The sequence below is a fragment of the Prionailurus viverrinus genome, chromosome A3 (assembly GCF_022837055.1).
Source record: "Prionailurus viverrinus isolate Anna chromosome A3, UM_Priviv_1.0, whole genome shotgun sequence".
In the NCBI taxonomy this organism is placed as follows: Eukaryota; Metazoa; Chordata; class Mammalia; order Carnivora; family Felidae; genus Prionailurus; species Prionailurus viverrinus.
This window is the reverse complement of record NC_062563.1, coordinates 29,109,659-29,123,806: the sequence shown is the minus strand read 5'-3', so window position 1 is coordinate 29,123,806 and position 14,148 is coordinate 29,109,659. Positions and strand designations below refer to the sequence as shown.

Below are 14,148 nucleotides of genomic sequence, written 5' to 3'. Positions count from 1 at the left end.
GGTCCCATCGCCTGTACCAAATCGCAGGCTATGATGAGGACCAAATGAACGAATACACGTGACATTAGAAACAGTGCCTGGGGCGCCTGGGGCGCCTGGGTGGCTCAGTCGGTTGAGCGTCCGACTTCGGCTCAGGTCATGATCTCGCGGTTTGTGGGTTTGGGCCCCGCGTCGGGTTCTGTGCTGACAGCTCGGAGCCCGGAGCCTGCTTCGGGTTCTGTCTCTCCCCCTCTCTCTGCGTCCCCTCTCTCTCCTTCAAAAATAAACATTAAAAAAGAAAAGAAAGAAAGAAACTGCACCTGGCCCTATTATGATTAGCTGTTGTTTGGGAACGGCCTTGGTGCCAGGTCTCGGGAGCAAAACCAGCCACCAGCCTTTCAGGGACCTGTTTTCTTGGAGGCTGAGAACACAAGAGCCTACGGAGATTAGCCTTGGGCCAGCCCCTGGCTCCAGCCTGGCTGTCCCCGTCTGAGCTAAGCAGAACCCCGTCCTAGGCAGGCCGGGCACCCAGGGCAGCAACACTCCATCTGTGTGGCACACGGCCTCATCTCGGGGTTTTGGAGTGCCTGCTCTCACCCTGAACAACTGAATCACACAAGTCTTCCACGGCACGCTTGAAATCCCTCCAAATCCCCCCCTACGGGCCTCACTGTTGGATACGGTCCGTCCGGCCTGAAAGGTCTGCCCTCCCCGCCCAGCGCCCTGCCCACCGTCTCTCGCTGCCCGTGCAGCCCGACCACACAGGCCTGTCGTCCTCAGGTCCCGGGGAAATGCCTGGCTAGTCCTCACGAGAGGCCATGGGGTCCGGCAGTTTTAGACAATTTGCTTCCTGTCAGCCTGTTTCCTCCTGGGCGAAATGGGGGTGGGGGGGTGCTTCTTTAAGGTCTGACTTGAGTAAATGACTGTAAACTACCTCGCCCACGGTGGGAACTGACTTACTCCGCGAACCTGTCCTCCCCTCGGCGCTGGCCAGAAATCGCGAATGTGTGAGATCCGAGCAGGTTGTAGTCCTGTGACCACCAGAACTGCTCCTAGCTGTGGGTGAGGGGAGCAGGGGAGTCCCTGCTGGAGAAGTGCACCGGCGCCTTCGGGAAAGCCATCTGGCCACGTGTTCTCAGAGCTTCAGATGGGTGTAAGACCTCTAGACCCCAAAATTCCACTTCTAGACCTAGTTTAACGGATCATCTTAAAACATGAAAAGGGCTTTACGAATAAAGATGTTCACTGGAGTGTTATTTAAATTTTGACGCAACAACCCACAAATCCAAAAATCAAAGATTGAAGCCAATGATCCATCTACTCAGTGATATAATTACAGAGGAAACGAGGCTGTGTGGCGTTTTGAACATACTTCCCAGGGTTAAGAAAGAAGCAGGTTACGAAGTTCCGTGGCAGACGGTACGGCCATCACTGTGCAACAACCAAAAACCTCCAAGTGGATGGAAATTGGCACGAAATACGTCGAAACGTGGTACTTGTCACGGGTGTGTTTTCTTCTACCCCCACTTAGGAGAGAGGACACGTCGCGTTTTCATGCTTTACTTTGTGATGGGAAAAATCGCGCACTCTAACGGATAAGAAAAGCGGGCAGCCCCCAAGGAAGGTTGGGGAGGAGCAGCCCAAGACGCCAGACCCAGGCTCTTTTCTGGGCTCTTCCACACACAGTGCATGGCGAGAAATTGCCACATCTGTCAGGTGCGGTTAGACCGTGCAATTCCTCCTCTAGTTCAAGGCGAGGGAGGGGGCTCCCGGGGTCTGTAGATGAGTCAAGTGGGGAGTGCATTATAAAGGCACTTTTCGGAAAAGTATTTGATCTGGAAGAAAACACTGGACTTCTCAGCCCCAACCTTTTCCCCCGCTGCCTCTGCTTCCCTGCAGTTAGGTCCCCTCAATCGACAACAACAAATCCACTGGCGGGTCTGGTATCCCAGTTTCTGACTTGGAAAAATAAAATCATCATTAGCACACCCTGGGATGATGTAGAAGCCACCTCAAACTCTGGCTTTATTCAGCCGTGCCCGCTGCCTCCCGGCCCCATGCTTTCAAGATGAAGCAGAGCAACCAGCAGCCAGGGGGCGGGAGGGCTTGGGGGGAATCTCACCATCCAGGACATCCTAAGTCCTTGTAAAATAGGACAAGAAAAGCCCGGGAAATTGTAGGCTCGTGTGTGATCTCCTAAGATAATCTTTGGGACCAGTGACGACCAGTTTCAACCCTGCCTTCCTCCCTCCCCTGGCAGGACGCAAGGTGAGGACAACCTGCTCGAAGGGATGCCCAGCAGCAGAGAGGTGGCCCACGGCAGCAGCAAAGCAGTGGTCGAGGAGGCAGAGAGATTCAGAACCCGGGACTCCCTTGTATACACTGAACGAGCAGAACCAGAGTGTGCCCATGGAAGGTCAAACCAACAGCACAGCTCTCCGCAAGTGCTCCCGAGACACCAGCGTGCAATGACCGTTGTGATCACCGGGTCCCCTGCCAGGAAGCCAGGCGGACATTTCCCACCGGCTCCTCCCCCCTCCCTCTGCTTTGGCATTGGGTCTGGTCCTCCCGGCAGGACGTCCCAGGACGGCCTAGAGGTCAGGGTCTTCCCTGGGGCAGCAGTGGGGTGGGGGTGGGGGGGCAGGGACAATGAAAGTAAGAGGGCTGTCTTCCAGGAGGAGAACCTTGGCTTTGGGTTTCTCTCCCATCTCCCATGACAGAAGGTCCTCCGACCCTCTTATGGAGCCAATGGCAGTGGCCACACCAGAACACAGGATCTGCGGTCACGAGTGGGAATGGCTCAGACCACCCAGTTCCGGGTTAAAGCAGCAGCGGACCCTCCCGGGCACCTGCTGGAACAACGAATGGGCCCCCGGGCTTCATCCTAGCAGACGTCAGACCCAGCTCCCTGACTGCCCCTTCCATTCTCAGCTTCACCCAAGGGCTGCCTCATCCCTCCCAGTGGAAAGCTTACCTCTGACCACAGAGCCCTCTTGGGAGGAGGCTGGGGCACAACGAAGAGTCGTGTGTGATTAACCTACAGATGACGTCAGCAGCACACTGCGCCGTTCGCCTCCCTGGCCATCTCATTCGGTGAGGATGACTGCCCCAGTTTAACAAGGGAACAGGCCCAGAGAGAGGCCACAGTTCACCCCCCGCCACAGAGCTGCTGAGCAGCAGAAGCGGCACCGAATCCAAACTTCCCCAGTGTCCCTGCCCAATCTCTCCGCTCTGACGGTCCGCACTTGGTGCTCCCAGAGCTGCCTGGCCGGTGGCTTCCGACAGCCCGAGTCTGCGATGGTCCTGGGTCGGGGGGAGAGGGGCCGGGGAAGGCGTGTTGGCAAATCCTGCACTTTCTTATTTCGGCTCTCGGATGAGGGCCCCTCAGCACATCCAACCTTATTTCTCTGTACTTATCGTAACGGCAATCACTCATGGGGGACTAACATGCACACGCTACGGGTTTTGTAGGGAACAACCTATCAAGGCGGTGTTCTGCTCTCTTACACTGCCACCCAGCGTGTCCCCTCGCGGAGCCCTCAGCCAACCACCCGGTGACGCAGGACCTGTCGTCACCCGGTTCCAGAGAAGCTCAGAGAACAAGGACTGCACGGCGAGGGGGGCAGGAGGGGAAAGGGTTTGGGCCTAGGTCGGCCCCCCCCCCCCCCCCCCAGCTCCTGCTCATAGCATGTCACGGTCCCGGGAAATCCCTTCCTGGAGCGCTTACGCGGAGCTTAAAACCCACGTAATCCCTTCATTTACGGACACGGTCACCCAGGAAAGGGTTCACGGACGGCCTGGCTCAGGTACTGCCGCACAGGCCTGGGGTCTAGAGCACATCACGGGATGCGGTGTTCCTCTGCCAGCAAAGCGGTTGTCTGGTCTGATCAAGGAGACTGGGGAGCAAAGTGCTCCCATTAATGCCACCAGCAGTTTGGACAACAGAAGTGGGGGGGGGGGAGCGTGGTGGCAGCAAGGATGACGGTGCAGGATGGATGGGCTCCCACGTCCCCCCCCTCCCGCCCCCCCAGGACGCAGACGCGGAACGCCCGGGTGAAGAGGGGCCTGTCCAGTACTCCAAAGGTGCGGCCTTCCTACTCTGTTGATGTCAAAAGGTCATGTTTTGATGGAACCAGTTGGGACTGGTTGGTGATCCCCCCACTCCTATACTCCGCCTCCTCCTTTCAAACTGCACGGGGTCCTTCAAAATGCACAGGTCTGGGAGCCGCAGGATTTAAAAGCCTCCGGGAGCCACGCCTACGTTTTAACTCCGTTATCTTCACTCAAATGCTCTATCGGGGAAACAGCACAGGCTGAGGTGGGCGGTCCTGGGTTCAAATCCTGCCTCTGCCGCTTACCAGCCATCTGAGCCTCCTTTTTCCTTACTGGCCGATGGGGTTTATCCTTTCAGGGTCTGCCGCGAGGATTCAAGGGAACTGCCCGCCCCAGCACTCGCCACCGGGCGGGACACCGGGACGGGCTACTGTGTGGTTACCTGTGTTAACAGTCACTGCGGTTCTCAGACCCAACTGTACAGCTTATCCAGAGATGGGGCTTAATTCAGGAACTTTCTGCCCCATAAATTCCATATGGAGATGTAACATGAAGGCACAGGACCGTCCTGTGCTTCTCCTGAGTAGTGGAGGAGAGGGGCGCTCTCCAAGCACCTTCTCTGAAAGCGAGCCCCTGCCTCAAGGAGTGTCAGCGGGCAAAGGTACCCTCGGCACCCTTCAACCTGCTCAGGCCTCAAGATGGAGTTTTAGTGTTTATTTTATTTTTTGAGAGATAGAGAGAGAGAGAGAGAGAGAGAGACAGACACACAGAGCGCGAGTGGGCGAGGGGCAGAGAGAGAGAGGGAGACACAGAACCCGAAGCAGGCTCCGGGCTCTGAGTTGTCAGCACTGAGCCCAAAGCGGGGCTCGAACCCACGGACCGTGAGATTGGACACTTAACCGACCGAGCCACCCAGGCGCCCCTCCTCTCATCTGTTCAACAGAAAAGGAAACCATCGGGTTGGCAGGCCCATACACTAAACACAGCACAAACTCAAGTTGCAGTGTTAAGAACTCAACTCTTACCCAAGCTCTCCCCGCAGTCCGGGGTGGTGGTGTCACCATGGAGTTAATGATGCCTCTGACAGCTACACACCATGCAAGGCCTCATCAGTAATGTTTCCTTTGCCCCCAGCGAGGGGCCGTGTAGGAACCGTCTCCACTTTACAGATGGGCAAACCAAACTCAGGGATTCGTTTTCAGCCTATCATATGCCGCGGAGGCACCAGAGGCAAGAGGACAGCAGGGTCACAGAGGGGCAGTCCCCTCCCAAGTAGGATCAGCTTCAAACCAAGTCATTCCTCACTTGTTTAATACACCAGAGCCGCTGGCTTTTCTCCTATTCAGCAATCGACATGCCCGCCCCACTTCAGCGGCCACGGCAACACCGTCTGTCCCCTCACTGGCAGAGGGACCGAGGCCAGGAGCGAAGCTTTCTGATACACCATTTATCTAAGGCTTTGTTAGCAACCGTGGGGCTCGGAGCGGGGCTGTTCCACTAGGGAAAACCTTGCCACGAGCGGCCCAGGGCACAGCACATGGGCGGGGTCCTGGCATGCGTTACGGTCTCTGAGCCCCGACCCGGAGGCCCAACGGAGGCGCCAAGTTTAGAAGCAGGTGCCGAACGTGGGGAGAAGACAGATCATTCGTGGAGCATACTGTTACAGAGTGGCAGAGGGCTGGTGCTGTGTCGAGGGTCTGGGCTTCGAGGGAGAAGATCTAAAATGGACACCCCACCTTTTCCCATTACTAGTTGGGGCCCCGGAGCCTCGGTTTCCTCAACTTACAACGTGGACGTGCCCGCATGGGTACACGGGCACGGTGGGGGGTGCGGGAGGTCACGGACGTGCGGGGATGGCCGCGTGAGACCACACCCCAAACCACAACCCCACGGCACCACCAGCTGAGGCAAAAATGCCTGGCAAGGCGACTTGGCTTCAAGTCAGCCCTCTCTCGAGGGGACAGCCTCCTTTCTGCTTGGGGCCTCAGCAAGTGCTGGTCTGGCTGCGTCTTCCCCTGGCCCTCGACCTGCCCCCTCGCTGTCCCGAGACCACACTCACCCTTCCAGGCCTTTTCCACGTGCTTCCTCCCGGAGGCCCTGGTCCCTGCGCTCCGGCGAGCAGACACAGAGGGACCACAGACCCCCACGAGCCAAGTCGTTGTGCTCCCCTCTTTCCACCGCTAACCCCGAGCTGCCTTAAAGGACAGGACCGTCCTGTGCTTCTCCTGAGCCTCTCGGGCTGCCAAGCCCAGAAGGAGTCCAATCCTGGCTGACGGACAGGAACTGGGAGTTCACACGAGGCAGTAAGAGAATGAATTTACAAACTCCACAGAATCATTCAGCGTGACAAGATCTTAACGCGAAAATATGGTTATGAAATCCCTGCCTGTCGTGGGGGTCCCACTGAACGTCCCCCACCAAGCTGGGTCAAGAGAGATGCTCGCCCTCACCTTGGAAAACCGGGCCACTTGTCCAGGCTCCAGCAGGTGGCAAGGCAGGAGCTGGGATGCTGCTTGTGCAAGCGGGCCACACCATGCCGCCCCCACGTACCTTCCGAGCTGGGTGGAGAGACCAGGCGCACGGGGATGAAGGGTTTCCCCGACATGACATCGCCTACCTGTTACAGGACTGGGGGGCTCCCCGGCCGATTTTGGCCCTCTCCCCCATCCCCTCCCTTACTGCCCTTCTGTTCAGTCTAGAGAGGGAAGCCTGAAATCCAGGGGTGGCCACCTGGAAAATGCAACAATGCTCAACGACGCGCCTTAGCCAGCCAGGGAGGGGGTGGCGGTGAGCCGGCCGGGGTCCTGTCGGGCAGGGCGGACGCCCACACTCTACACTCGAAGCACGCGGGTTGTTGCAACAGGTGGTGGCAGGGCGGAGAGGGGCAGGGCAGCCTCCCCCCCTCCCGAGGAACCAAACACCAGCTCTCCTGCAGCCAGCGGCCCACCTCTGTCTCAGAGGCCACCTGCCCTGCCTTCAGCATCCTCTTTACCCACTCATGTGTGTCCGGAGGAAGCAGCCCCAGGAATTCTGAAAGGCAAACCGTCACCCAGGCTGTAAAGGGCACAAGTCCAACTACAGGAATTTACTCCTGAAGCCACATGAAGTATCACAGTGCGTATCGGTCCTGGGCCTTTTTCTGGAGGGACAGGTCCAACACTCAGATTCGGAGAAGGGCCCACGACACAAGGAATCTTGAGAACCATGGGCACCTCTGCAGGCTCCCTATCTATCAGAGCAAAAACTCTGAGCAGAAAGCAATGCTGGAGGGCTTACTGGGGTTCCCCACCGCACAGGTGAGCACGACAAGCCAGGCCGGGGCTCGGGGCTGCGGGGCGCACTGCTGGGGGGCAGGCTCCGGCTTTACTGTGCCAGAGCCCTTCCTCCAGGTGGGCTGGGGAAGATCCCCTCCCTGCAGATGTTCAAGGCAAACCACAGACTCCTCTTTTTTTAATTTTCTTAATGTTTATTTATAATTGAGAGACAGACAGAGACAGAGCACGAGCATGGGAGGGGCAGAGAGAGAGGAGACACAGAATCCGAAGCCGGCTCCAGGCTCCGAGCTGTCAGCACAGAGCCCGACACGGGGCTCGAACCCACCAACCGCGAGATCATGACCTGAGCCGAAAAGTCAGTCGCTTACCCGACTGAGCCACCCAGGAGCCCCAAACCTGACACTCTTAGAGTGGACAAAGGCCGTGGGGAGGAGACAGGCTCTGTGCCGAGTCAGCTAAGCTCGATCGGTGGCCCACTTACCACAGTGAGGACACACACTGTCGCGGCAACAGCTGGCAGGGCCTGGTTTGCTGAGCGAAAGGGGAGCGGGCAGAGCTTGGAGCCAAGATGGCGAGCGGCTGCAAACAGATGGCAGCCTCATCCCCAGGATGTCAGCCAGGTCGTCCAGGGCAGGGAGCGTTTCCGCATACGACGCAGCCAGCAGGTACCACGGAAGCTTGCAGACTCCGAGCCCGGGACGGATTACAGCAGTGTTCCTGTCGTCACTGCTGTGGACTTGCCTAATAGTGTTTCAAACCTTCCCATTCCTCCAAGTGCGCGGCCCCAAAGCTTGCCAGATGCCCAAAAGGAAGTTTTTTTTTTAAATTTTTAAAAAATGTTTTATTTATTTTTGAGACAGAGAGAGACAGAGCGTGAGCAGGGGAGAGGTAGAGAGAGAGGGAGACACAGAATCCAAAGCAGGCTCCAGGCTCTGAGCTGTCGGCACAGAGCCCGATGCGGGGCTTGAACTCACAAACCACGAGATCATGACCTGAGCCGAAGTTGGATGCTCAACCGACGGAGCCACCCAGGCGCCCCCCTCAAAAGGAAGTACTAGCAAGACCCAAGAGTCGGACATCTGGAAGGTTCTCTGGTGACCAGCAACCACAGGACTGTACCCCGCATCACCCCCACCTGGGTCCAATCTGAGGATGCAGAGCCACTTAAAGCTGGTCTTCCTGGCCTTGGGAAGTCACCTCGGGAGACCCTCAGGAGCCGGGGAGCACGTGACCTGGTAGACAGGTACCGGCTGGCACTCCAGATAAACTAAGGGGGAACTTTCTGTCTGCAGAAACAGCCCTGGTAATTGGCAGTCGGCTACAGGGACACCCTAACTAATTCCCCTCCTCAACTGATTAAGCGTGGGGACGAAACGATCGCTGCCAAGGGCCTCAATCGGTCCCCGAAGAGACTGAGGTGCAGCTGTGGCTGCTGTGATGAACAGACAAAGGGCTCCGGGGAGAATTCTCCTCGCTGGCCCCCCGCCAGGAGGAGATCTAAGGTGCGGGCACAGCTAAAGGGAAGAGGTGGTTCTTCCATATGGTGATGGGACAGTTGTTGGTTATAAAAGGCAAGACTCCGACGAGGTCATGCCCACAGCGGTCTGGGCAAAAGGAGACCATATGGATTTCTGGCTACAGCCACCAGGCGCAACGAGGCCCGGCGTGCCCAGGGGAATGCACTGGGGCCACTTGCTAAGGGGCCTGGCGCTCTCTCGGCGAAAAGAAGAGCCCTGCGGATCGCTAGCGGAAAGCCACGTGAAAACGAATGATCAGCCCGTACGGCTTTGGCGAAAACAAACAGGCGGATCGAAGGCCAACGCACCGAGCTGCCGGTTAACCGAGCTCTACCCGTGTGCTACGACTTGCGTCGGGCCCTTCCTGCTTCTCGTGCATGGAGTCTTCGCAACAGCGGACGGCAAACGGCCGTGTCCAACGGGTACCACTGAGCAGACGGGAAGTGGGGACCCAGAGAAGTCAGGGGGCTTGACCAAAGTCACCCAGCTAGGAAGCGGGAGGGCTGCAATTCAAACCTAGATTTATCAGCACACCAGATCCCCAAGCAGGTGCCTTCCTGGCACCAGTGTGGAAGCGCCGGGCTCCCGATGGCTTCCCCGGGTGTGGCCCCATCGCCCTTCACGGGCTCAGGAAAGGGCTGTGCCATCTCGCACCTTCTGGAGGCTGGCACGGTCGGGTGTGGCATCTCCTCCCTCCCCCTGTACGGACTGGCTCATCTGCCGAGAATAATACAGCCTCGTATACAACCACTGCCACCCACCCCCACCTTTTCTCCAGGGCGAAGGTCACCCTCCTTAGGTTGACATTCAAGGCTCTCGGCAACTTCACGCTATTTCGCTCTCCCACTGCACCGCTGTGTGAACCAACCCAAAGACCCGCTCTTGACACAGATTCTCAATGTTCTCATGCGGTGTCCCTTGCTGAGAACACCCGTCGGCCCTCCTTTCTTCAATGGCTACCTTAAGTCACAGGTCCCACGTGTTGCCGACATTACCCACTTTCTCAACCAAAAAAGCCAGTGCTACCTCTGCTGAGCTCCCAGGAGCACTGAGCACCGGGCCGCTAGACTTGCTAACGTGACCTGTCTTCAGAAGCGGGTGGAAAAGAGCAGGGACACCTCTAGCCCTGGAGGTGGCATTTGCTAGCCACGCGGCCAGTGGGGCAAGTCACTTCCTGTCTCTGGAGTGGAAAGGACGCCATACCCAGGACGCACGTGAGGTTTTAACAAGATAATAAACATAGTGGGAGAGTACGAAGTTTGGCCAACGGCATGTGCTCAGTAAGCGAGTGAGTGAGTGAGTGAGACAGAAAGAGAGAGAGAGAGACAGAAAGAGAGAGAGAGAGACAGAAAGAGAGAGAGACAGAGCCCCCCATCCCCTGCCCTCACGCCTTACGATAATAATAAAGACTCCAGGCTGTACCAGGCCTGTTCCTAGGCAGAAACAAATACAGCAAAGGCAAGGCCACCAGCTAGCTGCAAAAGCTCTCAGGAAGCATCTGTAAAGGAGTAAAGAAACGGACGGTTCCAGGGAAAGAGATGCGAACAGGCAGGGCCAGCTTCTACCCTGTGCCCCACATGCCTTGAAAACCAAGGCGTCTGGGGACAGCTGAAGGACTGACTTTGAAGCCCCTTTCCCCGTGTCAAGTTCAGGCCACGGGGCCGCCCGCAGCTCTTGGTTCTTGCACAGACATGCCCAAAGGCAACCGAGAGCAGAGGACTCCCCCGCACCTTCTCCCCCTGTACTCCTGTCCTTAACCCAAAATAGAAAGTAGTTCCCAGTTTACAAATTAAAGTAGCTCTCAAAATCAATTTTATAGCCAGCAATCATGGTCCTGATGTTATATAACCCCCCCCCCCCCCCCCCCACACACACCGACAAAGAGCAAGATGCCAGCGCTAGAAAGCTGCTCTCTGGCAGAACCAGCAGCCTGCCCATGTGACAGGATGCTGCACAGGTTTTCAGCTCTGAAAAAGCAAAAGTAAATACAAAAAACAACAAAACGCTATGTTCTTGGGACATAATTATAGCAGAGTGCATATGCAAATCAAGACAGAAGAGCCAGACACATCAGTCACCTAATGAGAAGCTGATTACAAAAGAACAGATCACAGGAAGGCAACGGTAATCAAACGAGGGCTGCGAAGGCAGCCTCGGGTCTCAGGGGGCTCTCGGGGCTCAAGAAGGTATCCCGTGTTTAGCCCCAAATTTGGGATCCAATGGCACCTCAAAAAAGACCCAGAAAATCACATACAACTTACCAGTTGCCTGTCTAGAGGAGAGAGGATGGGTTTATGGCCACAGCTCCAAGATATATCTGTGTATTTTCCAACCCCCAGAGCCCCTCTCCTCCTGCAGGGTTCATGGTCTCGTACATGGCTCTGACCCTCAGCCCAGAGATTCACGGAGCCACCCCTACCTTCGTCTCCCTCATTCGGTCCACCTGCAAGCCTCCGGCGATTTCCAAATGCACCCCGAATTCACTCTTCCCCGTCCCATGCACCATCCACCCTAACCTGGGAAACTCGACTTCCCAGTTGCCCACCCTGTCCCACCTGGGTCTGGACTTGCCCTCTCCAACCCTGGCCACAGAACCACAGTGCTCCTGTAAACACGGAAACCGATGGTTACCGGTGCAGGGACTTACCACCTCCAGAGCCTCACAGATCAGGCTCCTGTCTCCTCCACCTGCCCCTACCGATTCATTGCCCCCCTGCCTGGCAGACACCTCATTCCTCAGGTCTGTTTCAATGTCACCTCCTCTACAAGACTTTCTCAGACCGCCTCAGGCAGGTCCACTATCTTCTGCTATTTCCTCTACCCGTACATGCTTGAAATCGTAGCTCTAGTTTTCCCTTAGGACCTGACCTGTCTCTCAAACCATGGTCCAAGTACCTGGAGGGTGGGGACCAGATCTGAGCTGTCCCCAATATACTGCAACACCTACAGGCTATCAAGAAATTTAACGGGGGGGGGGGGGGGGTGTGCCTGGGTGGCTCAGTTGGTTGAGCGTCTGACTCTTGACTTCGACTCAGGTCATGATCTCACGGTTCGTGAGATCGAGCCCCCACATTGAGCCCATGCGCTGACAGCACGGGGCCTGCTGGGGATTCTCGCTCTCTCTGCCCCGCCCCCCACCTCTCTCTCCCTCTCAAAATAAGCAAACTTAAAAGAAATTAAAGAGCCCCTCTAGGGTGTGTGTTTTCTTTTTATTGGTGGGCGCAGGTGGGAAGCACATGAACGCACACAACATTCTGAGACTGCTTCTAGCTGTTACCGACGTGGCCAAGAATTAGTATGGAAAGCCAACAGAACCCAACAGCTATGGAGTGGCTAACGCATGCCTAGCATTCCTAGGCCAGCTGTATATTAATTTTCCTTTTAATCCACATGCAAACCCTATAGGGGACGTGCTAGCAGGCCATCTTATAAATGAGGGCTCCAAGGCTCAGAGAGGTGCCGGAGGTTTAGCCGGACTGAGGTCAGGGATTAGCTTCATCTCCATGGCCCAAGCTGGGCACAGAGCAGGGGCTCCACGCGCGCCTGGGGGACGAACAAGTGAAGGTTTCAAGTCAGGATTCAAAGCCACGTCTAAGACTCCACTTAGACATCTAAGCCCTACCTGCATATTGTTGCTCCCCCATTCCCTCGGTCCAGCTGCCTCTCAAACTCCCCCCCTTTCTGGAAGGGCGATCGCCCGTCCTACCACAGAGACCTCACAGGGCGCCGTATTCCCCTGGCGGTACTTGCTGGGGATCCTCCCAAGAGGCCCACTGTATTATTATGGCTCAGCAGTCTAGTCTCCCAGGGCCACGGAAGCCCATGGAGAAGTTCAATTATTTCCTTTCTCCTCCCAGGAGAAGGTGGCTGCAGGAACTCAACCTCATCCTAAGGACACTTGCACAGAGGGAGAAACCGACAAAGAATCGGGAGTCTTGAGTCCTGGAAACTCCTCCACCTTGGAGCCCACGAGTGCGCCAGGGCTGAGGGAGCGGGAGAGGGGGGCCGCCAGCGGTCCTTCAGCTGCCCTGGTTTTCTGGATGAGGAAACCACGGCCCACAGAGAAGTGACTTGCCTGAAGTCCCAATGCTAGGTTTAATTATGGAAGGCAGAGACAGGATCAGGACCCGGTGGGGTCCCTCCTCCTAGTGCTGAAGCCTAAATCTAAGCTTTTTGAGGGCAAAAGGTTAAGAGGCAAGGTGCAACAGACGGCAAGGTAGGCAGGCCGTGCCGTAGCCCTCTTTTGTGCGGCCCACTCGCAATCCTGAGTGGGCATCAACTTCACCCAGAGGGCTTGCCCAATACCGCTCCCTGGCTTCCAGCTCCATAGGACCGAAGTGGGGCCAGAGATCCGCATTCTAACAAGTTCCCGGGGGATCCCGCCAGCCTCGGGACCACACTTTGAGAAGACTGGTCACTAATGCCGTGTGTGCTGGGGCGTGGGAGCTCGTGAGGGGGAGGCGGGGAGGAGTGTGGCAACAGCTTGTCAATATCTTCAAGTCCACGGGATAGAATCTCGATCTATCAAGTAGGAGACTTCTCACTTAGGTCATTCGCAGTTCCTGCCACTGCTGCAATGGAAGCAATCTTTCGGACCCTCGTTAAAGCCTACCCAAGGCCACGTAATCAGGCTGCAGACCCTGAAGACTCACATCTGGGTCTGCCTACGGCACCACCAGCTTACGCCCAACTCCAGGACACTCTAAGAGTGGGCAGGACGCCAGAGTTCCAGAACAGCTGTCCTACCGCCACGGGGCTTCCAAAACACTGGGCTGGAGCGAGGTGCTCTGCCGAGGTTCCTCGTGCTACACCTGGTTGGTGCCCTTGCCCTGAGCATCTGAGGGGCAGGGGAGAGGGGTGGATGTCTGGATCCCATCAGCGGGGACATCTGGATTTCAGCTTGGGCAACTGGCCTAACCTCCCAAACAATTTTTTTTTTCTAGAAGGTAAAAGCCACTCTGTTGTTTGTCTGGGGTGTGGTATACTCACCCTCATTTCTGTTGCCCCATGCGAACCAAGGGTTCCTTCCAAACATTCGTCAAACCCGAGTATGCAATCTGGTTACTAACAACAAATGAGTCTTTACTTGCGACTTCCAGTTCTCCTTATGTCTGCGCGAGGCTGGGCTGGGCCGCGAAGGCCCACGTACTCTGCCAAGATCTGACTGCATCGTACTTCCAGCCCAGGCCTCAGATGCGCCCTAGACCAGAGCCTTCTGGAAGGACATGTCTGAGACATGTCTGAAAGAAGCAGAAAGGAAAAGACAACAACAGCAGCAACAACAAAGCCAAAAGGGTGCTGTCCGTGAGATTTCGGGGTTTCCT

General features: G+C 56.6%; 1 protein-coding gene across 5 annotated transcripts in view; it reads right to left on the bottom strand.

Moving 5' to 3' along the window:
- Positions 1 to 14,148, bottom strand: part of STK35 (serine/threonine kinase 35) — a 43,607-nt gene that overhangs the window by 5,463 nt on the left and 23,996 nt on the right. The window lies entirely within an intron of this gene.